This window comes from Protopterus annectens, chromosome 16.part0 (genome assembly GCF_019279795.1).
Source record: "Protopterus annectens isolate FY-2018-M chromosome 16.part0, PAN1.0, whole genome shotgun sequence".
NCBI classification, from domain to species: Eukaryota; Metazoa; Chordata; order Ceratodontiformes; family Protopteridae; genus Protopterus; species Protopterus annectens.
Genome location: NC_056750.1, coordinates 274,600,586 through 274,623,241, shown reverse-complemented (window position 1 = coordinate 274,623,241; position 22,656 = coordinate 274,600,586). Strand labels below are relative to the sequence as shown.

Sequence of the window (22,656 nt, the reverse complement as noted above, 5' to 3'; positions counted from 1 at the left end):
TGAAAACCAGTGCTGTTCTCCATTTGACTGAGGAATTCCATGAATTGTTCGAGACTGCTATGCCGAATGACCAGCAAGTCATCTAGGCAATGAAAATAAGTGCCACAATACAAAGGAAGGTGAAAGAGAATGCCAGGTTCACACTTCAGCAATAGCCCAGTAGCAAAGGTGGTGGCACATGTGGCACCCACAGCTACTCCGGTGAGCTGCCTGTAGAATTCTCCACAAAAATTCATAAAATTGTTAGCTAAGACCAAATCCATAAACTCATGAATTAACATTTCCTCTTGTGGTGTAACATTCCCAAATTTGTGGACCATTTCATCAAACCACTGCAAACCAAGTTCGTGAGGTATGACTGAAAAGAGATTCTTCACGTCACGGGTGACAGAAAAACTTTGATGATCAAACTGAACTTTTTGCAATTTATCTAACAAATCCCAAGAGTAAAAAATTGATATGAAAAAATGCACAAAGAGACTCTTTAATTTCAAGTCAATAAATTTTGCAAGTGGTTCGGTAACAAAACCGGCAGCTGCCATGTTGTAAAGAGGGATCCCAAATGTTTGAGTGGAGTTTTTGAATTCCAAAAATCCTGGGGATCACAGGTTTGTCACTCTTAAAAAGCCATGCAGGTCTAAATTAATGTGGTCAAATAGAAGCAGTTTGTCCAATACCACTTTAATGCTTCTATAAGCAACATTAATCTCATTAAGAGAAAGAGGACTGTACAGTGTAGTGTCTCCTAATACATTTTCAGCTCGTGGCTACCTAACATGATGGTCAGTTCTATAGAAAAAGATATTTGGGCAGAAAGGTGTGGCAGATACAGCCCAATTATAAAATATGCTTTGGTGAAGAACAATGACTCCATCAACACAGAGCGAGATGCTAATGAGATTTACAAAAGCATTTTTCATTATTCTCCAGATGTAAAAGAAATACAAAATATTCGAAGAAACTGGGTAATGCTAGAATGTGATGATAACATAAGACAGCTAAGTACACAAGCACCTGATTTTATATAGGTTCATAGGTTCGTACTAGGCTATTGGCCCTAGGGCCTACACAAGCCTAGCCATAACAATTCCCTGGCTATTTCTTCCCACAGTATTTACTTCCCTGGACCCGACTTTGAGTTTATTTTTGTTTGTTATTTTCAGTTTTGAGGTTTTGACGTAACCACGATTCACTGTTGTGCGATCCGGTTAAATGATAGTAAACCGTCAGCCCTATGTGTATGTATTAGAATTGCTACTTACACACACACACAGCTTAAGTATAAATAAGACATGCTTTCATGACAGCATACATATTTGTGATTAGGACCTGTTCCTTAAGTCAATTCACATAATCAGATTTTTATTTTTTAAATGTATTTATTTGTTGGACTGGTAAGTGAATGATTATTTTCAAATCTAAGCAATGTAAGGATGCAAACAAAAAAACAGTCTTTTATGTGAAAGCACCAACAGGTTACAATGCCCAAAATATTGAGGTAGACACAAGATGAAGTACAGCAACAACCTGGAGCAGGCAATTTAGGAATGAGTCAAACTGAAATAACGACGACTCATTTACAGTTTACAAAACAGCACAACATAGATGACAGAATCGACAGCTCTCCTTAACAGTTAAAATGGCAATACTGCACCAGGACTTGCTTACATAGTACTAACACGTTTTACTCTAGGTGGTAGCATCTAGGACTGTGGAAACAGTCAGTGCTAAGTTACGTTTGCCAATGCAAAGAAATGTAGACTCTTGCAGAGGTTGTGAGTTTTCTTTGGAAGTCAGTAAATAAACTTTCTTAGATGGCGGTGCTTCTGCTTGGTTAACTGAAGTGGTCAAGACCCCTAGACAACAACTGAGGTCAAGTGGATCTCTGCATGAAAGATAACAATGATTCATTACACTTGAAAGTATGTTTCTGTCCACTGCAAGGTAACTATGTCAGACCTCTCCACCAAAGCTCCTCAGCGAGTTCACAATTTAGTATTCATGGGGACATGTTCCATTCTAGGATATACTTCCAGTGATAATATAGTATACTCAGGCTTCATGAAAAAGCATTGCATATATCAAAACAAGAGGTAAATACCAGTGAATTAAAATGTCATTTGAAAACTAGGCCAACAATAGTGTTTATAATTGACATTAATGATATTAGAATGTTGCTGCATTTCTTGTCTTGAAATGTAACATACGTGTGCAAAAACAAATTAAAGAACTCGATATATACAGCACATACTCATATGTAACAAGCTTCTACTCCATTTATCCTACTCATTTGGATTTTTTTTTTTTTTATCAAGGAGAAAGCAAAAAACACAAAATGGAAAGTCAGTACTTGGGTCAGCTTAAGGAGTAACAAAGCATTCCAATTAGCAGTACTGTTTACACATTCATTTAAGAGACTATATACATCAAAATGTGCAAATGTCATGTGAGCCTTTGGATTTCCAACTTGGAAGTGTCTGGTGTTCTGAAGGAACTTGGCACACAGCTTTTCTTGTGAATGCAGTAACTGACTACAGTGTATACAAACTGAAACAGCAAATTTAATGTGGAAAAGCTATACCAGTACACTTCACTGAAACTATTCTTTTTTGTTATGATCAAATCTGGTTTGCTTGTCAAAATTACAAACCTAATATCAGTTGGAAAATAATTACAATGTGTTTTTTTTTTCTAGCCAGACCTTTTAACACACTTCTCCCAGAACAACAGCCATCTCCTCAAGCTAGACAACGGATATATTAAAAAATAAATAAATAAATCACAGTTCAGGAGTTAAAAATATAAGGGGGAGACATAATTACAGTCATAAAGATATTTAAAATATATACTTTATTTATTTTCATGAGCATTTCCAAACACAAACAGCTAGACTGCCTCCAAAAAACATATATAGCAGGTTCTTAACTTCATGTGTAATTTCAAACCCAAAGAACTTCACCGATGACAACATGCCACGAGGATCCAAACTTCTTATCCATTGTCTCTTTGATCATTTTTGCAGCAAATTTCTCACAGGCTGTTGCACATAACTCCATTGTTTCGACCCTCATCTCCTCTGGCATATCTGAATGCCTGATTAATGGAAAGCTGTGTAATCTCTTCTAATCTGCTTCATCTTTCTTTCCTTCTGCAGGTTCTGCCATTTTTCCTCACCAGCACAATTGTATACTAAAGAAGTAACTAAGTAACTAACTAATTAAGTAGTAACTAATTAGAATCGTATACTAAAGAAGTAACAACATAAGACTTTTTATTGAATTCACCTGTACTTTTTGGTAGTACATTCCCTATAACCAGAAAATGTGGCAGATGCCACCAAAGTGATTTTATAGAAACCAATTACACAGGGAATTTGTAGAATAGGATCAAAAGATACACCAAAGGAGGTCGATTCAATTGTTTTTCACAGCGGGTGGTGTACCTTGCCTTTTGCACTTGGCATCACTCTTTGTACATAGGAAAAATAGTAAATTCAATAAACCAAAGAATTTATCAACACTTATATAGTCTACAGTGCTTTAACAATAAGAGCACTTTAGCTAAACACCCAAAGTTTTGTAATGGTTTTGAGAAGTTTTTTATTTCTAGTGTTGGAGCAAGTTGGATCTTAAGCACATTCTGGAGACTGGAAGAATACCTTCTTACATCGGGAAGTGATATGGCAGTTAAGGCTGGATGCCACTTCACCACTAGGTTTTAATGAGAACATCTCAATATGCAGTAAACTAAAAAGAAGAGCGAACAAATTATAGTACAACACACACATACTGCGGACAATTTAATACACTATATTGCAGTCTATTTTTCTAATATTACTTTTATATATTTATTTGCTTTTGTGTGTTGATTTTATGTCCAGTTTCTTCTTCATCCTCAGTGGTATGTGATTGGATGAATAGGAGGTGGTGTGCTTTACATTATTAGTATTTAAACCGCTTGTTAGTTTTTATACGGTTTGGGTCTGATGATGTCTAACAGTAATATAGATGAAAGCACTTAATCTTATTTTATATATTTTTTATTAAAGTTCCTAAGCTTGCGTGTTGGACTACCTGAATTTTTTTCCTTTTAAGACTTGTATTTTCTGGTGCATTTTGTTTAATAATTGCAAATTACTCAGTAGAGTATTTTACCAGCTGAAGTATTTACATGATGTCGTTATGTGGAGTAGAAAATATGAAATATCTGCTGTGTTGATATATGCAGTGAAACTATGAAATGCCTGCCATATAGAATACTTAAAGCAGTGAGTCAGATACCCTATTTTCTGCTTACTTCTGTTATGCCACTAATCATATCATGGCAAGCTGTCAATAAATGCTTTTGTATATGCACAGTGTTGTGTTGCTGTATGTATCAGCAGTATGCAGCCATAAATGTGTAATGAGAGAAACTGTCGCTGTCCAATGTAGCTGTACATCATGGTCCCTTTTGTGCAGCATGCATGCTGTCTGGTCTATACTAAATGGGTACTTTACAGCTGTGTTTGTGTTGTTGCCATAGCTACTGTGTGCCTAACATGGTCCGCATAGCTAATAAGGAACCAAGACTGTGATATTGGAAGTTGCCAACTCCAGGACTGGCAAATCCAAAAAGGTAGGGAAAGTGGAGTGGACCAAACAGAAGCATTTACTAAGGATTCCCTGCAACTGAACTGGACTTTAACCTATTAAAGAAGCCAGCATCCAAGTGTCAGTATATGTTATGTGTTTTGTGTATCTCCCCAAAGAGAGTTGGCAGAGAATGCAGACCTATTTCACAATGCCCACCGTGGACCAAAAGACATCATGCCTGGAACCTTTAAATTTATTTTGACCACTTGGTATGTTGCATGCCTTACCATCCTGACAGGAACTCCTGTAAATAATTTGATAACTTGCTGTACAGCATGAAAGTCAGAAAATTAAGTTTTATTAATTGATACTTACTCAAAATTAAGTTAATCATTTATTTCTTATATGCTAATAAATTTTATTTTTATACAAAATTCAACTTGGTGCATGTTAAGTTTTTATTTTTAATGTTGGCTTGATTGTAACCTAGAACAATAGGATTTGGAAAGGGGGACAAATAAGTGTTGATCCAGCCTTTTCTTACCCACAGACAGACAAGTATTACATTCCAGTCTAACAACACTCTAGAGGAGACAGCTGAGTAGAAAAGTTTACAAATCTAAAAATAACTGGAGGAGGCATTTACTCAGCTTCTGCCACTTGGGACTCAGAGAGGTGATCCCACAAGGGGTACGTGACCACTGTAGGTTGTGCAAACTCAAACACTAGATCCAGCAAACCAGATAATGCACTAGGCTTTCTGGGCAACAGTTATGTGTAGTAGGAGTATGTAAAACCGGATGCTTCCGTTTACCAGTGCCTTAGGATGACAATGTATGACAGGATAAAAGTACCAATTGGACACAGAGGCTTAATAGGTTCATAGGTTCATAGGTTCATACTAGGCTATCTGCCCTAGGGCATTTATAAGCCTAGCCAGTGTGTGTTTGGCTTTCACCACCCATTTTAAATTAATTTTGCTATGCCCTTTTTCGAGGTTAGTATACTGTGCCTCTGTCTAACAGTGACACAGAAATGATACCCGGGGTAAACCTACGATCTCCCATCCACTCATCAAGATTCCTCTTGAAGAGAGTCAATGAGGGACTCTGCCTAACCTGGACTGAGATTTTATTCCAGAGTGAAGGGAGCCTCTGGGTTATGAATCTGTCCCTCCAGCATGTCCTATTTATTTCAGTGCTGAGGTTCAAGTCTCTCGAGTGAGTAGCTCGATGGGATTTGGATTTTCTGAGGTGCAGCATGTCCATTAATTCCGGGTTGGACATGGCTTTATACATCAGGCACAGATCGCCTCTGAACAGGCGGTATGCCACTGAGTAGAGCTGGAGTTTCTTTAACTGGGCAGCATATGGCATCTGTTTGAGCCCTTTGATCCTCTTGGTGAGGTACTTTTGGGGTCTTTCCAGTTGCTGCAGGTGTCTGGTAAAGTACATCCCAAAAGGGGCACTGTACTCAATTATGGGCCTGATGAGGAATCAGTAAAGAGGCACGATGACCTCCCCTGATCTAGATGTGAATTCCTTCATGATTATGTGGGCTATATAAAATGTTTTTCTAACCACTTTGGCCACGTGGTTGTCAAATGAGAGATTGCTATCAACTTGGGTCCCCAGGTCCCTAATTACTTCTTCTGTACTTAATGGATTACCACCTATGTGGTAATTTGTGGGCACTTTGTTTTTGCCAAAGGGGATGGCTATACACTTTTTGGCATTTAGCTTGAGGCCTTGGCTCTGGCACCAGTTGTCTGTTTCTATGAGGCCCTTTTGGAGGATGCTTGTGTCAGCTGGAGAGTTGATTATGGTGCCCAGTTTGCAGTCATCTGCGAACTTCGTCAGCCACAGTCCTTCCGTGTTGGCCTGTTCCTCCGAGAAATATATACCGAACAAGAGAGGTCCCAGGACTGAGCCTTGTGGGACACCACTTGTAACTGGTTTGGAGTCTGACATGGCTCCAGCAATTCTAACCATGTGGGTTCTGTCCTTGAGCCAGTTTGCAATCCATCTAGTGATATAGGGGTTTATATTTAAGCTGGTGAGCTTATCTATAATGCCCGAGTGGGGTATTGTATCAAAGGCTTTTGTGAGGTCCAGGTAGGCTGTGTGGACCACCTTCCCCTCGTCAATGGCCTTGGTGACTGTTTCAAAGAAATCAACCAGGTTTAAGAGGCAGGATCTGCCCTTAACAAAGTCGAACTGGGTAGGATCCAGTGTCTGTAGGTCCCCAATATCTTTATTTATGAGGTCCATGATGATCCTTTCCATAGCTTTGCAGACCAAGCTAGTCAGGCTTATGGGGCAATAGTTTCCAGGATCCATTGAGGCACCACCCTTATGGAGTGGGACCACTGTTGCTGTACCCCACTCTTTGGGCACATATCCTGTAGTAAGGCTGAGATTGAACAGTAGTTTTATGTTTGGGTTTAGCTCTTCTTGGAGTTCATGCAGGACGCAGCCCGGGACACCGTCTGGTCCCATTGATGCTGTGTTTTTTGCTTTGGAGAGGGCGGCTCTTACCTGAGCATCTGAGATGTCGGGGGCAGCACTCTGCTGGGATAGATATTTGCCCTTTTGGTGGGGAGGGGGGAGAGAAGTTTGCGCTGAACCTGTCAGCTAGGATGTTGGCAATGTCTGTGGGTTCGGTGTATTTTTTGTCATTTTGGACTAATTCTGAGCATATCTGGGAATTATCACCCAGGTTCCCAACCTAACTAAAGAAAGCCTTGTGATTATCCTTAGTGTCCTGTGCAATTTTTCTCTCGAAGCTGGCCTTAGACAATTTTATGAGTGTCCGTAGTTTTTTGCTAATACTGATCAGTGATGCCTTCCCTTTTTGGGATTTTGCTCTATCATTTAGTAGCTTCCTCCTTCTATTGTATAGTTTGTTTATGGCTGGGGTCCACCAGACAGGACGTCTGCCTTTGGAGGATTGGGTCTTGGTTTTATTTGGGATCGCATGATCCGTGCATTCCTGAAGGTGTTCATAGAATGCTTTTATAAAGGATTCTGCGGTCTGGGCCGTATTTTCCACAGGCCCGGGGGCTTTGAAGGATTCCACCTCGGTTTTGAGGAGTAATACTTGTGAAATATATGGGACAAACATATTTTAAATGTTTTATTCATTTTATTTTTATTATGGCAGGTTTCTTTTAAGTTTATTTTTTTCTTTTCTTGACATTCATCCATTATTTGTCCAAAATGTAGAAAGGCAAAATAAGCACCTGCTCTTATTTTGCCCTTAAAGCTGATTTGCACAGAAGAAATAATTTTACAATGCCTGTTATAGTCACACAGTTCTAAAGTAAGGGCATGGCATATAGGTCCAGGGAAGTCATCATACCACTGTACTCAGCCCACATCAGACCCATAACTCAGTATAATGCCCCCCGGTATGTATGTACCTGACCAGCTACATGCAACAACTGAAATATACACAGAAGGAATGCAGGGCATAAACACATTACCCTACACAGATCGCCTCAAAGCCCTATCTCTGTACTCTGTTTCCTAAAGACTGCTGAGAGGTGATTTATGCCTGGCATATAAGGCATCCTTGGATCCTGCTCTGATGGACCTTTTACATATCCACAAAACGAGCAGTACCATAACTACTAGATCTAAGAATTGAAGCTTTGATTACAACTTAATAGGACATGCTGGAGGGAAGGGTATGCATCTCAGAGAATCTCCATTCCCTGGCTTTGCATTCATATGAAGCACAGTCCTTCAGCAACCCCATTCAAGTGCATCTTGCACCAGTGACTGGGAAATCGGACGTTCACCCCTGGTCTGACACCTATGTCTCTGATTGACACAGGTAGCCATTAAAATCATGTGGGAACTAGCATACACCCCTTAAAATAACCAAAGGCACAAGAACCAGTGGGATACATTTGGGTTGCATGGTTAGGCATATAAAGACCCCGGTGGTTGTTAGCCTAGTATAGATTTATGAACTTATGAACCTATAAGTGTCTGTAGTGATATAGGATGGTCTTGTTCTATAGCATGCTTTGGCATCACACTGCACAATGGAGAGCCAAGAATGCTACAGATTTATGCAAGACTGGCATCTTGGTATAATGATTCAATCACAGCATGAAGGAGCTACATTTCAATATGTGCAGTAGTATGAGGTTTAGTGCAAAACATATGCTCAGTTTTGCTGGCCAGTTCCGACTACTGTGAGTACACATGCATGTGAGTCTGTGCATATATGTGTGTTTGTGTCTGTCTGTCTTTATTAACTGGAAACCCATTATGCAGATGTGAACTGAGTGAAATGACCAAACTCTTAAGATGAATATGAATTCAACCCATACTGTATAATGTATGTTTTAAAGGAATCACTACCTTTTTAAACATTTTGAAAAGTAAGCAAACAAAATGTATTCCATATTTAGCTTCTCCCCTATAGCAACCTATTAGTTAAGGTGCAAATAGTATAACCCCTCAGCACAAATCCTTCAACAAAACAGAATCTGCTTGCAGAAAATAGAGGCAATACATACTATATTAAATTTGAGACTTTTGTGCTTAAAGAAATCACTGTTGGCAGACTGTTAAAACCATTATTAAATAGATAAGGTTAATAGTGAAAGTAAATGTTTTCTTATCTTGATTAATTCCATGGCCTAATGTCATGCACCTATTAACTGAATAATGGATTAATTCCTTGCACATTTTATGCTATGTGGTTTGTTTAATAGGTTGCTTCACTTGTGCCAAGGAGCATGGAGGTTTTTCCTCCACAATAAATTAATGAAGTGGTATGTTGAATACTGCACTGTTTATTTGTTAGGTTAAATGCATTACATTTTCCAAGTGTAAAGCACAGCTGAAAGTTATGCTTTATGCATGGTGGCACAAAGTATGTGGTTAATATTTCTGTCTTAATAGCTCCAAGGTTCAATCCAGACATGTGGTAACACTCAAGACTACTTGGCGTCACTGTATTTGTAGCATTTTCATCAGGTACTACAGTTTTCTACAACCACCAACAAACTGTGTTTGAGTTCTTTATGCTGTCCATATAACTGCATTTATGTTTGCCCCTGTTGACTTTCAAATGCTACATTTTATCTCTACACAAGCAAGAATTTCTCGTCTTATTTAATGTATCTAAAAATTTGTTACATCTCTACTTATAATAGCTGAGTCATAACAAAGCTTGTTTTGTTTTGATTTCTGTACTTTAATTTGAAGTCCATATCAAACGTTTGCTTCGTATATTTAGTTCTGTTACTTTATTGTGGCACATTTCCACTCAGAAGTTTTATTTTATTTGGGAGTTCATATCCCCTTGAACACTGCTTATATGAATCGCCTATTTTTTGCTTCTTTCAGGCACAAATTGGGTCATAAGAATAAGTGTAAATGTAATACACAGAGACAGTTTGGAATAGCCACTCAACCAACATGTTTTTAGTAGGTAAGAGGAAACTGGAGTACCTCAAGTAAACTGGTGCAGAAAATGAGAGATGTATAAACCTCACACAGGCATTAAACACAGGCCTGTGAACCCTGTCCTGAAAGCTGTGAGGGGAAAGGTCTTACCACTATACTCTATAAAGGCATTCCCCTTCCTCATGTTCCATTCAAATTGTTATAAAAAAGCTTATATTATTACGATACAATTTGAGTGGCCAATACTAAGTAACTATGAGTGGTGATTAGATGAATAGGGATAGTTTAGATTTCTGAGAGGACATGTTTTTTCCTTACGGTTTCATAATCAAGATGCTCTAGTTTCACTAGCTTACTCCTTTGTTGTCCAAGGTCGACATGCTATGCTGTGTCCTGTTGCTGTGCTTTTCATACAATTGGAAATTAGATTATGGGAAACCTCATTACTAACAAAGTTAAAGGCATCCTACTAAAAATTTAATAATGACAAATATGGAAATCTGAGATTACATCACAAGGAAAAAAAACTCCATACACCAAACAAATCCCATTTTGAGCAACAACGCTAAAGCGTCTTCTGTGTGGAGACATGCATGAATGGGCATACCTTCTTGAAGGTTGTGCGTCAGACCTGGCAAGTCGGTATCTAAAAATCTACTGCCAATCATTAGCGGACTGGAGTTCCGCTGTGGCGACACCTAACCGGGAAAAGCTGAAAGGTACAACAACAACCAACAGAATAGAGAACAACTGCAGTCACTCTTCTTCATAACGGAGGACCTTCCACAGACCCAGGCAATTACAGACCCATAAGTCTGACCAGCATAATGTGCAAAGTTGTGGAAAGACTGATCATGCAGCTAATCAATCAGGAAATAGGGAACCTCCAAAACAGTGAACCCATCTCAATTTGGATTCATCAAGGGCAGGTCATGCTTACTCAACCTGGTGGATTTTTTTGAAAAGATCACCAAAGCAGTGGGTGAAGGCAAAATGGCACACACCGCATACCTCTACCTGGCCAAAGCTTTTGACACAATTCCCCTCTTATGCAAAGTAGAAAAAGCTTAATAATCTGGGAATAAACCCCTCTATCACCCCTAAGAGTTGACCCACTTGTCAGATTTAGGAACGTATGTGGATAGTGACCTAACTTTTGATCAATACATGTCTGTTGTTGTAAGGTAGTCCTTTTCTCAATTTTTTTTTATTTTTCAAATACGTTTGAATGAATTCCATAGTATTTATGTATAACATCTTAAATAACTATGTACACTAGCCTGACATTATAACAGATCTTAATATATACAGTTACTTTATAAGTATGTCCAATCCATTATCAGAGTGTCTGATCAATTAAGGTAGTCCTTTTGTATTGTACAGCACATAAAGAAAGGGTGTGCGTGTCTAGATCCGGGGATGCCATTGTCCTCCATTAGGCTAGTCATTGAAAATAATGTCCCCTTTGGCATGTATCTGTCCAGACACATGCAACAGCCGGAATGTCCCTGGAGTTACCTTACTAAAAAGATACAAGACCTAAAAAAAGTATGCTCTACATGGACCGACTCAAAGCCCTGTCACTCTAGTCGGTATTCTACAGACTGCTAAGGGATGACCTCTGTCTGGCATACAAGGCATTCTCCAACCCATTACTGATGGATTTACTGCACATCAGTGAATCAAATGGCATTAGAAATACTCAGTCTTGGGGTCTAAACCTCTTCTACAACATCAGAAGAACAGCTTATTAGGGACAGGTATATTTCACAAAGGATATCGCTGCTCTGGAACAGACTCCTCATTCACATGAAACAAAGTTCAGCTTACTCCATATTCAACAATAACTTAGCTCTATGGATGGGAAACAGAAAACTTACTCAAGGACTGCCCCTTGTACTACTAATGGACAGAGGCAGCTCCTACATCTTTTTTTCCATGCATGGGTCTCCCCAATTTATCTGTGGTTTGATCCCAGTTATTCTCATTATGGGTAAGATATAATTATTGACCATGGATGAGTAAGGCCAGTTAATAAAATAGGATAGGTTATTTTGAGCATGAAAAGGGAAAATGGCTAGGCTTAAAATACCCTCCCAAGGGCAGCTAGCCTAGTATATCGCCTATAGACGTATGTTGTGGTAGAAACGTAGACTTTTGCATGAAGACTAATATGGAGTTCAGAGCAATGTTAAGTGCTGCTTCAAGGTCTCCCAACATATTGGAGAAATTACATGTAAATGATAGTGCAACATATATAAAGAAAATGTCTAATTAACTTGTGGAAAAATGCTAGCTGCATGCTATATAAGCAACAATAAACTGGCAAAACAGAAGGTGCAGTTTCCAGATTTTGCTCAGAATTTAAGTCCAGGCTGTACAAATTGATTACATCATGTAATAACAAATAGAAATAAAAGGCTTTCCAGGCGGATATGAATATGATTAGCAGAGGAAGCAGCTCTGATTTCTACAATGTTGAACTTAATATGACAGATGAATTGATGATGTATGAAATTGTGAGAGAGTCTAGTGATGCACTGAAAGGATAAGGGGAGAGGAGACTGCCCTAATGAGTATCGGTCACTTTGTGGACAGAGGGAGAAAATTTGTTGTTTACAGAAAAGCAAGATGAGGTTGAGGCAAGTTTGAAAAGTGAACAATGGATTCATTAAAGGACTCTAACTTTGGTATACCTCCAAATAAAATGCTTCCGTGTTGTTGTGTTTCTTATCATAATTTAATAAACATTCTACTGAATACTGTTGTCTTGAGTCTGTCTAAATGACATACAAGAATGAGATGTGACCTTAGCCTTACTGATTTTAAACCAAAACTAACGTAAACATTTTTATATGCAATACTGGTTAATAATAGAGGGTTATACTTTTTATTAAAGATGAGACTGAAGTGAGGTTTAAAAATGAAACTCCTGATGGATGACTGAAACAGAAGTATGGATGCCATGTAGTTGAATATCTGAAGTAGATTTGGTGCATGTTTAGCCCTGAATTTCTTAAAAAGTGGTCAATGTATCCATCTGGATCTGGAGCCTTGGCTACTTTCAACTTGTCTGTTGCTTTTAACACCTCATCTAGAGTGGTGTTTCTGTTCTAAAAGTCAGCCATTGGTTGATAACTTTGTGTCTTTAATTTTTTAGTTATTGTTTAATGTTTTTCTTTGTAGTGGAGGCACTGGGTATATATTTCTGAAAGTGTCAACAAAACATGTAAGGATATTAACAGCATCAGTTAAGGACTTTTTATTTTCTTTAATAACATTTATAAACATGTTTGATTATTCAATTTAAGAATTAATACCACATATTTCTGGCCCAGTTTTTTATATTTTTCTAGCATTTTCTCTTTGTAGTAGGATAAGTAAGTAGAGCAGTTGCCATAAACTGAGTCTGAAACTTTATCTTTTTTTATGTCCAGCAGATTTAACCTGAATTTTGGATTCTAAGCAAGAAATTTGTTTTTTCTAAGACATAAATCACCTATTTACCTTATTTGGTCTTGTAGGAAGCCATGCTAATGAAATTCTCTGTTGTAGAACTTTTCATTGCTAACAGTCTTATGAATATATTTAGCCTCACTGCTGTCACAAATAGACCACAGCTGCCCTTCTATAACTGGGTCTTCTTTTAATAATGAGGTATTTAGATGCCATTTAATACTATTACACTGATTCATGTGGAGTCTGCATGTCCTCCCCGTGGTCGAGTGGCCTCCGAAAGACATGCGTGAATGGGCGTGCCTTCGCTGAAGGTTGGACGTCGGGCTGGCAACTTGGCACCATAAAAATCTACTGCCAATCAGCGGACCGGAGTTCCGCTGTGGCGACCCCTAACCAAGAAAAGCCAAAAAGACAAACAACACTGATTCATGACAGATTGAATATGAAGACAAATGGATAATCAGAAAAAAATGGATGGATTGTGGCCTCCTGAATCCCTAATACCAAATGAAAGGAAACTAAAAAAATGTCTAACTTTGATCAAGACTTTTCTATTACAGAAAAGATGTACCTCGTTTGTTAAATGGCAACTTTGTGCGGGGGCCGGGGGCACATCAAGCAGCATAAATACTGTTTTAATTCCCTGTAGCATATTTATCTCTGTATGTTAAACCTTGTGTTAAACATCAAATTCCACTCCCTAACCAAGACATTTAAATGTTTTTTTTTTTTTTAATTTGACTAACATCACATTTAATCATGTAGCAATGGCAAACTGCATAGACTAACTCTTTCAAGATGTACATGTATCATGTCTAGCTGTACAGTACAGAGTGATGAAGCATGACTACAGCACACACACCCTGTGTTTCATTAGTGACTGAGGCATTGGAGCAGGTGATGGAGCCTGACTGCAGCACAAACACCCTGTGTTCCATTAGTGACTGAGGCACTGAAGCAAACAATGGAACCTGACTACAGCACAGACACCCTGTGTTCCATTAGTGACTGAGGCACTGGAGCAGGCGATGGAGCCTGACTACAGCACCGACACCCTGTGTTTCATTAGCGACTGAGGCATTAAGAGCACATGATGGAGCCTGACTACAGCACAGACACCCTATGTTCCATTAGTGACTGAGGCACTGGAGCAGACAATGGAACCTGACTACAGTACAGACACCCTGTGTTCCGTTAGAGAATGAGGCACTGGAGCAGGCAATGGATCCTGACTACAGCACAGACACCCTGTGTTCCATCAGTGAATGAGGCACTGGAGCAGGCGATGGGACCTGACTAAAACGCAGACTACCTGTATTCCGTTAGTGACTGAAACAGTGGAACAGGCAGATAGGAGTGGAGGATGAGAGTGATTAGAGTCCACCAGCTTCCCCATCCTGAGGTTAGGGTAAGAAGGTGGTCTTGTTCACATAAATGCCACTACCAACTAAACAGAAGGGTGGGTTTATTGCATCTAGCATATGGGCAAAGGAAATACATTTGGCTTTGCCAGGTTATGTTCACATGGTAGTGTTCTTGCTCCATTTAAGGAAAAAATTTAATGGACTATAAATTTGTAATAAAATTTCTTTTATATTGGTATAGTCATATATATATATATATATATATATATATATATATATATATATATATATAATATAAAATGTTTGTATTTTTTGTGTGACTGCCTGCTAATTTACTTAAAATATACCATCAGGATAGATGAAGAAGTAAAACATGAAGTACAGCCCTGTAAACATGAACACTGATTCAGTGCAGCCGTGATCAAACCACTTGGTAGAGAATGTGGGAGCCTGTGATAACCTTACAGCTTTGTGCACATTAGCTTTCTACTGAAAATGTGTAGATATGGAAAGTGCATTCTGAAGCTGTTGCCTATGTTTATCGTTTTATGGCGCACTGGGGTCATACTCTGCTTTTTCATAATTTCCATGGGGAACTCAACAATTATTATAACACTATTGATTTTTCATTAAATGATGTTTTGGGCCAAACAGTTTGGGGCACACATGAGGTTTCTGCTGAACTGACCAGGCCATTTGGGTTACTTAAGAGGCCGGGGATCTTTTGTTTTTGACATTTTTAAGATATTTCTATCCCAATACCTGCCTCCATCAATCCTCCCAACTAGTCATAAATAATTTTTTATATTTAAGTTCCTAATTGTGCCCTATGGTGGCTCAGTTATATCAACCCTCCCCTGGTAGTGTGCATATGAGGTTACTATCACCAGCTTGGAATGATAAGTACAAGTTAATGTCCCCTGGTCCTACAGCCATTTTTTTGTAAGACTTTACCTGCAAGGATGCAATTCTGACTGGGTTCACCATGTCCTTCTCCCCAGGATGGGGCCTTCAGACAACAAAGTGGTATCTTTTGAAATTGTTGGAACAGGGCCCCCTTCAAACCTTAGAATGTTCAAAAATTATTCTAAAGCAAACTATCTAATATTGAGTGATACTTTAGATAAATTTGTACCTCCCAAACCAAGAAAATTCATCTGCCTATCTCCAAAAATAATTAGGTTTAAGGCAGCCATAAGCAAGCTGTACAAAAACAGGAAAAAAAATCATGGCTAAACACTGTAAACATCACAAAAACCCACTCATAATCCTTAACAAGCAGATAGGACTCTAGTCAGAACCACAAAAATCAGACTTGACTAGAACTACAACATAGGCAGCAATCTACTTAACACCGGATGCGTGATAAGAGACCTTGGGACCCAGGTGGACAGTAGTCTCTCCTTTGATAGTCACATCGCCACAGTAGTCAGAAAGTCCTTCTACATGGCACAACTCATCATAAAAAGGAAAAAAAGAGGTCATTGTTCCCCTCTACTCATCACTCATTAGACCCATTCTAGAGTACAATGCCCCTTTTGGAATGTACCTCACAAGACATCTGCAGCAGCTGGAAAGGCCACAGAAGTACCTCGCAAAGAGGATTACTGGCCTCAAACAAATGCCCTACACTGACCACCTCAAAAAACTCAAGCTTTACTCCGTAGCATATCGCCTACTCCGAGGTGATCTCTGCCTAACATATAAAGCTATGTCAAACCCAGAGCTGTTGGACATGCTACACCTAAAGAAATCCCAATCCCTCCGAGCTACATGCTCTAGGGACCTAAACCTTGTTACCACAATAAAGAGGACACACTGGAGGGATAGATTCCTGTCGCAGAGACTTCCTATACTCTGGAACAAGCTACCCATCTATGTCAAGCAAAGTTCTTCATTAGCACTCTTCAAGAAAAATCTTGATGAGTGGATGGGAAATGGGAAATACACCCAGGGGATCACTTCTGTGTCTCTGCTCAACAGTGGCACAGGAAAATAACTTTCTTGGGTGGCATAAGCCATAGAACCTTGCTGGGTAGGCTTACGTAGGCCCTTGGGCTGATAGCCTAGTACCTACCTATGGATGTAACCTCCCAAGCTAAAGACAACCATGAGGTGTCCATAAGGTATGTTAGGAAGCTGAAAGGTAATAGCAGTGTGCAGACCTGGTGGTAAATGACATGACATTTACGGCACCAGAGGACATTACAAATGTACTGCTGGATAAATTCAGCACAAGCTTCAATTCAACATACCCCAATGTTGCCACTATGGAGATAATGAAATCCATAATGGCGCATGATATCAACACAGCACAGGTCCTAAATTTGCTCTCCCAGGCAAAAACACACTGTCTATGGGCCCTGATAACATACCAGGGCGTCTAATAAATTGATTGAAGCAGTTCTTTTCTGTCACCCTAATGAAGCGATTTAATCTCAGTCAGGCTTGTGCCTATGAACTGGTAGACAGCAACTGTCATTTCATTGTACAAGGCTGGACCCTCTACGGTTATGGTAAATAGACCTTTTAGTCTGACCAATCTCATCTGTAAATCTATTGAAAGGATTGACATGGATGTTATATGTAAAGACATAATGAATCTATAAGCACTGGACTCTAGTCAGTTTGTGTTTGAGGAGATCATGCATACTGAACTCTGTGAACTTTATTGACAATGCCACAATGGGTGAGGTCAAATCAGTACATACAGCCTATCAGAATTTGGCCCAGGCATTCAACACTATTTTCCACTAGATATGTAGAAAAATTACAAAAAATGCAAGCAAACCCATATGCCACCTGCTGGGTAGACCACAGGTTTTCACAGAGGATGCAGGAGAAAAGAATAGGTGACTTCATGTCAGCTAAAATACCGGTCACAAGTGGAGTTAACAGGGATCAGTAGTGGGACTGATCCTGTTTAGCATTTACTTCACAGATGTCCAGACCAATGCAAACGGACTGTGGTTGACCAAGGTTGTGGATGACTGTAAGCTTGGGGCAGTCATAGAATCCTCCAAAGATGCAAACATCCTCCAGGAGGGCCTCACACAGGTGAACAATTGGTGCAAGAGCCATGGCCTAAAACTAAATGCACAAAAGTGCACAATTGTGTGCTTTGGTAAGCCATTCATCCCTCACTAACTACAACATTGACAACACACCACTTAAGGTAGAATTGCTAGTTGGGGATCTGGGGACTTGCATGGATAAAGATCTGGCCTATGACCAACACCTGTCCATCACAGTTATGAAGTTATTTTATATAGCACAACTTATAATTAAGGGCAATGCATCCAGTTCCAGGAAGTTGTTGTCCCATGCACTTGGCGATTATTAGACCAGTTATTGAATACAGTGCTACTTTTGGTATGTACCAGGAAAGGTACATGCTTCAACTCAAATTCCCACAGAGATTCCTGACCAAATGAATCCGGGGATTCCAACACAGGAATTAGGGGGACCGCAAAAGATCACATGCTCTATTCTCAGTTTCCTATAGATTGCTAAGGGGTGATCTCTGCCTAGCCTTTAAGGCCTCCTCAGATCCTGTACGGATGAGCCTGTTCCATATCCACAAAAATAATAATATCGGGGGGGGGCACCCACTCTGGGGGTCTTAACCTTTCCAGCAATCCAAACAGTAAATGCTGGAGAGAGAGAAATATATCTCACACAGGCTTCCACTGCTCTAGAACAGGCTTCCCATCCATGTAGAGCAAAGTTCTTCCCTAACCCAGTTCAAACACAATCTGGACAAAGTGGATGTGAGAGCAGAACCTTATCCCTGGAATGACAGTGACACCTGTGTTTTTGCTGGTCAGAGGACACAGATGTGCTACAAAACTGTAACTTAACTGTTCCCCATCAATAAAAGGGAACAAGCAGCATTTAAGAATTCTGCTTGGCTAGGCTTAAATGACCTCCAGGCCATTAGCACAGTATCTTTTTGTGTTTCTATACTAGGGCCCATGAGGGCAAGTAAGATTTGAAACTAAAATTTGATCACTACAAAAATGGTGATAAACATTAGAAAAAAAGAGGAATGCTGTAATATGTTGAAAGAAAAGAATGGAGAGGTATGCTAAAAAGAGATTTGAGTAATGGTGGACACCAACTTTGGCAAAAGATTAGGAAGTTGAGAAGATGGGTAAAGTACTATAATGCAGGGAGGGGAAATGGTTACAGGAAGCAGAAGAGTAGAAGGGGAGTACCCCCCGGATAACCATAAAGAAAAAATAAAAGCTGGGGGTACAGATATATACATGATAAAACCTCACAGAAAATGATAAGTAAGGACAGGGGCAAAGGAAAGGTGATGAATCAACAAGGGCAGGAAAGAAAAATTGCAAGGGAATAAAGGACATGAACACCTGTATGAGAGGGGGGATACAGAAACAGCAATAACAAACTTATAAGACTGGAGCCATGGAAGTGGTGAACAATCAGCTGGCGTACACAAATCAAATCTCAGGGGAAATGTCTGAAAAATGAATAAGAATCATAAGAGACAGAACTAGATCTCGGGCTAATTGTTGAAAGAGAGAAGCATTTGACATTCCCAGTATATCTTTTGAAGCATGAAATATTTAGAACATGGTTAAATTACACACTCAGTAATGTAATGGAACATATGAAGAGGATGCAGGTGGAATAAGTTGGGAAACAACAAAATGGGAGCTGCAAAGAAGAATAAGACAAGATATACCAAATGAAAACAAGATTTTAAATGAGAAAAGGCAAACATTTTCAGAAACTAAAGAACTTCTAGTTAAGAGGGTCAAATCTGATGGAAATGGAAAAAAGAAAAATTAGGAGAAATTAAGAGGAAAATACAAGAATATGAAGATGACAGGATTTAGGCACAAGGGGCGTATTATAAAAAGTTACACCAAACAGCGTATTCAAGAGCAGTGATGGTACTAGCAGCAAGACTAAGGCAACTATGAAGAAAATGCCACAGCTAAGAAGCAGGGGAGATATAGAGGCTTATGATGGGGTCACTGGTCATAACCTTCTTATTGTGTGTTCAAGACATGGATACCAAGAGATTCACCTCAAAAGTGAAGTTCGAGAGGTGAATCTTAGTGACTGTGTTAAGAACATGTAACTAAATGTCTAGAAAAAAATGTTCTGTGTTTGACTTGCTTTCAAAGTCATAAAGCACTTCGCGAGCGCTGTATGTTTACACTCACATTGCCATGCCTCTTTACTGTCCAGGTTTTTGCAGAATTTCAGATTTTTGTCTCATATGTTTGGTCTGATCCACATAAAATTTGTGGCTTTATGATAATTTACTGAGAAATGATGTCCCTAAATAATATATGTTTGAGTTTGAGACTGTGCGTCCTTCAGAAAATGCAAGCAAACACACATAGTTTTATAAACATATAGCTAGAATAACAGGAAGTCAGTGACCCGTTACTGGTACAGACAGCAGGCAGAAACAAATCTGTGTTTCAGTTGGGGGTTAATGTAATGGTTAAGGTGTTTACCTTACAGACACAAGGTACACGGTTTGATTTTCACCTTTGGAAGGGAAATTTACTAGGCTTAAAATACATGTCAGTACCGCCAGATTTGACTGACTAGAATGAGACTCAACCTTAACAAAAACCGACCTTCTCTCTAACAACCTTCTATCCAACTCACAACATGGCTTTTGCCCATCCCACAGCACCACCACAGCCCTAATTAACTTCACCAACATCACAAACACATACAGGAACCAAGGTAATCTTGTCTCTGCCACCTTTCTAGACTTCTCCAAAGCATTCAATACAATTTCCCACAATAAACTCCTAACCAGCCTCTCAGATCTCAACCTTGACAGCCCCATCCTGCTGTGGTTTTATAGCTATCTAAACAACCACCACCAGTCTGTCAAATGGCTTAACTGTCTCCCCCCCACTCCCAGTCATGGTCAGCATACCCCAAGGCTCCATCCTTGGCCCCCTCCTGTTCAACATCTTTACAAACCAACTCCAGTCAGCAACTACAAATGTTGAAATAGTCCAATACACCGATGATACAACTCTGATCCGCTGCACATCCAACATTCAACTTCTCCAACATAAAACCCAACAATCCTTCACTGAAATAGAAAATTGTCTAAACAAATTGCAATTAATATTAAACCCAAAGAAAACACAATTTATGTTGTTCCACCCAACAAAGACCTATGATACTAACTTCTCTATATCCGCAGCTAACAAGACCCTCATCACCCCAGTCCCAGAAGCTAAGGTGCTAGAATTTACAATCAACTAACAACTAAAATACAACAAACGTATATCCCTCAATGTCTCCAAAGTCCACATGAAGTTAGGGACCCTCTATTGCTGTAAAAGGTACCTAACTTCTGAAGCTAGAATTGCCATAGCCAGAACCCATCTGCTGGCAACACTACTGTATGCTTGCTCAGTGTTAACAAACCTAAATAAAACTGATCTTAATAAACCGTCCACATGCTATAACAAAATCACCAGGTTTGCTACCAACGCCAGATCATACTCCCACCACAGACAATCCCTACATACACTGCACTGGTTAGAATTCCCAAATTTACTACAGTACCACTAACTCAGCCTGGCACACCAGATCTTATATTATCCTGAAAAAAACCCTGCCCTGACCTTCCTCCTAAACTTCTACAATTCAAATAGACCATTACAATCTAGTAACAAAGTTTTGATAGAAAATGTCCAGTGTAAAAACAGCTCTGGGGAATCGCTCTTCTCTCATGAAGTTGCAAAAATATGGAACACTCTGCCTCCTGACCTAACAGTACAAAAATGTACAGCCACCTTGAAAAACCTACTAAAATCTTATCTATACACCAACCATTTATGCAATTGCAATGGACCTCCCTAAACTCCCACCCTGTCAAAGGAAGTTGCCTCCGAATGCTTTAAACAAACATATAATACTGTGTTACACTCTTTCTCTTTGTACATACTGTAAATATTGTCTCTATGCCTATACTGCACTAATGCTCTGTAATGTAAAAACACTCCACCTACACTTGTCTGTACTTTATCTCTGTATTAATAACCTGTTGACCTTTCTGCATGTGTTTCTTAAACTTTGTCACCTTGATTGTTGTTATAAATTGTTTGTAACTCTTTGGAGCTTTTCTCTCCAGGACACTGCTGAAAATGGACACTAGCTGTCCAGCCGGACTATCCTGGAAACCAGATGTTAAATAAAAATAATAAAATAAAAATAAGTTAAGCAGAAGGTGCTTAAAGTTGTTAAGATCAGGTGTCACTCTGTAGCAGTGCTTAACTGATCTGTGTCTTTCTGGATATATCAGAGCACAATCACCACTCTCCATGCAGTACAAGAGAATTGTAGATAGGAAAACTGAGAAACTGAAAATACTTATGGAGTACTATAGTGCACTATATACCATGAAACTGAAATTTGAGAGAAGCAAGGAAACAATAAAACAATACTTAGAAAAGATCCCCTTGAAAAAAATTAAGGGGAGGGAGATAATTACATTAACAGAGGAAATAAATAAAGAGGAAATCCCAGCAGAGTTAGTCACAGAAAAAAATAAAACAGCGGAGACAGATGGACTTCCATTAGAAATCTGTCCAACTGCAGGAAGGGAAATAATAAAATGTATGAAAAAGTCTCTTTAATGTTTAACTCTCTTTAATGTTTAGCAGTGGGTAGATTGCCCAAGACTCTTGGACAAAAGGGGTAATATTATAGTCTCAATCTATTATCATATACATTGATTACAGTTTTAAATCAGGATTGTAAACATATATGCAATTGTGGCCAAAAAGGTAGCAGGAATACTGCAATATCTGATGGAAA

The 22,656-nt window shown here is 39.2% G+C and overlaps 1 protein-coding gene and 1 pseudogene across 1 annotated transcript in view; one reads left to right on the top strand and one right to left on the bottom strand.

Annotated features, from left to right (window-relative positions):
- GARNL3 (GTPase activating Rap/RanGAP domain like 3) overlaps positions 1-22,656 on the top strand; it is a 3,522,664-nt gene that overhangs the window by 315,943 nt on the left and 3,184,065 nt on the right. The gene's annotated exons all lie outside the window — the stretch shown is intronic.
- LOC122790373 lies at positions 2,856-3,164 on the bottom strand (annotated as a pseudogene).